The 2,500-nt window shown below is 37.3% G+C and overlaps 1 long non-coding RNA gene across 1 annotated transcript in view; it reads right to left on the bottom strand.

Annotated features, from left to right (window-relative positions):
* The window catches only part of LOC118447526 (uncharacterized), a 36,429-nt gene that overhangs the window by 18,632 nt on the left and 15,297 nt on the right, over positions 1-2,500 (bottom strand). The gene's annotated exons all lie outside the window — the stretch shown is intronic.

Genomic DNA, 2,500 nt, shown 5'->3' with positions numbered 1-2,500 from the left:
TAAATAAATCGCTTGTTATAGGGTTTATTTCCGCGCTCGATAGTATTTAATGCGATATCGAGTACAAGGACGTCCCGGTCGAAGAAACGACGTAAAGGTACGATCGACTTTTAAAGATCTTCCCTTTCGCATAAAAATTTACGATGGAAAAAGAGAGGAGAAGAGTACGTATAATAAGATATATATATATATATATATATATATATAGAGAGAGAGAGAGAGAGAGAGAGAGAGAGAGAGAGAGAAAAGAAAGAAGAAAAAGAATGGAAAATTTTTGAAAAAAATTGAAAATTGAATTGAAAATTCGAATGGACATTTTTTGGAAATGGAACGCTTGCTTGTTCCTTTTTTTCTTTTTCTTTTTTTGTTTTTGTTTTTTTTTTTTCTTTTTTTTTTTTTTCCTAGTAGTAGTTTATTTTTCTTTCCTTTCTTTTTCTCTCTTCGTCACGACAAAAACCTGCGTAAGGTACGTAACATTTGCGTGCAATTATGATTTCTGTAAGAGAGAGAAAGTCATAGAGAATTACAGAGGTAAAGAGAGAGACAGAGAGAGAAAGAGAGAGAGAGAGAGAGAGAGAAAGAGAGAGAGAAAGAGAGAGAGGAACAGAGCGAGTTTACAACGCGACCTGGATACACACAAGAGCCTAAAAGACAAAAGGCACAGAGTCTCGAAAATTCGTCCTGATTAAAATTCTTCCTTCCTACTACCGTTGACCTGGATATTCTCAACGGAGCTGCTAACGCCTCCATTCCCCTTTTTCTAGTCCCTCTATGTACGTATGCACGCCTACTTTCTATTCTATCTCAATACGCTTTCTCTCTTTCTCTCTCTCTCTCTCTCTCTCTCTCTCTCTATATATATATATATATATATATATATATATATATATATTCGTTTCTCTAACACCAGCTACCCAATTGCATATTATATGTATATTCAACCCTCCTTCCCCATATCCTCTCTCGTCTTTTATCATCCAATGTAATTTTCGAAGTAAGCGTTTGCTCGTTGCTCAATGGTTATTACATAATTATCTACTCAATGGATATTTTCCTATATACATACATATTTATTGTATGCATATAGAAAATACCACCAGCGACGAATGAAGAATTCTCTTTCATGACTTTTTATCCATCCTCGAATTCGATTCTATTCGATACGATTCGATACGATTCGATGCGATTCGATTTGATTCAATTCGATTTGATTCGGTGGACGAAGAGAGAGAGAGAGAGGGGTGGAAATTTTTCCCACGGATATCCGGAACGGATACGGACGGCCGAACGCGCGATTTTGCGCACGCAGCCGTCACGTTTCGCGTAACCGCGAAAAATTGTCGACATCGTATTCAGCATATATTACATAATTACATGCTCCAACTAACATATCTAACGTATCTAATTTTATTTTTATTTCAATTTTTGGTTTTCTTTACTTTCTTTTCTTTCATTTTTTCTTTTTTTTTTTCTTCTTTTTTTTTTCAATAATACTAATTTCCAAAATCCCGAAGTTCAATCGACGCGACAAACTATTTTAACTGACTATCGTTTGACTATCGTCATCGTAGTTGCTTACCAAAATTTGAATCGACTTGATTTATACTACCCTATCAAAATATTTGCCAGTGAAATTAACCGCCTCGTGAAATTAATTCCACGATTGGTAATACAGAGAATTAGCTTAGAGAGTTGGCTTACTCTTGATTATAGAGCGTGAGTTATTTGAACGAAAATAGAATATTCGAATGAAATACAGATTAACAGACGAACAGAGACAGAAACAGATAACAAAGAGAGAGAGAGAGAGAGAGAGAGAGAGAGAGAGAGAGAGAGAGAACTAGAGACGAAAGACAGATCTTTTAAAAAGCTACAATCGTCTGTTATAATTTCGTATAAACAAAAATAGCAAACGTGTTACGACCAACGAATAAATATCGTCGAATTCTTCTTCACTGATCGATACGAACGAAAAAAGAAAAAAAGACAAAAAAACAGAGAGAAAGAGAGAGAGAGAGAGAGAGAGAGAGAGAAAATAAAAAGAAGAAAATCCTGAAAAAAAAAAACCTTTTTTTTTTCTAGACGAATTATTAACATCAGATTCATACGTATTTCAAGTTTCGCACCATCCTGCTACCGCTACCATCAGTATCATCAGGCAGCATCACTCCTAACCCCTCGGACACAGCTGACGCGTCGACATTCCGGCTTTCCATTCATTCGACCGGCCAGTTTCTCGTCCACCAACCTCCTCCTCCTCCTCCTCCTCTTCCTCCTCCTCCTCCTCTCTCTCTCTCTCTATCTATCTATCTATCTATATATATATATATCGTGCCCGTATTGAAAATCTCTGGGACAACGACAGTGGACTACCCTCGGCTCGTGACGTCGACGCTTAAGCTATTCCGGTCGATCGGTGTGACGTAGTCGGTCGTCCGTCCGGAAATAAGTATTCTCGAAAGCGAGCTGCCGCCGTTTCGTTCGTTGTTCTCTTCTAACT

Source organism: Vespa mandarinia, chromosome 1 (genome assembly GCF_050613455.1).
Source record: "Vespa mandarinia isolate Hongniang chromosome 1, ASM5061345v1, whole genome shotgun sequence".
Taxonomy (NCBI): Eukaryota; Metazoa; Arthropoda; class Insecta; order Hymenoptera; family Vespidae; genus Vespa; species Vespa mandarinia.
The sequence above is the reverse complement of the archived record's forward strand: the minus strand, read 5'-3'. Positions and strand labels throughout refer to the sequence as shown.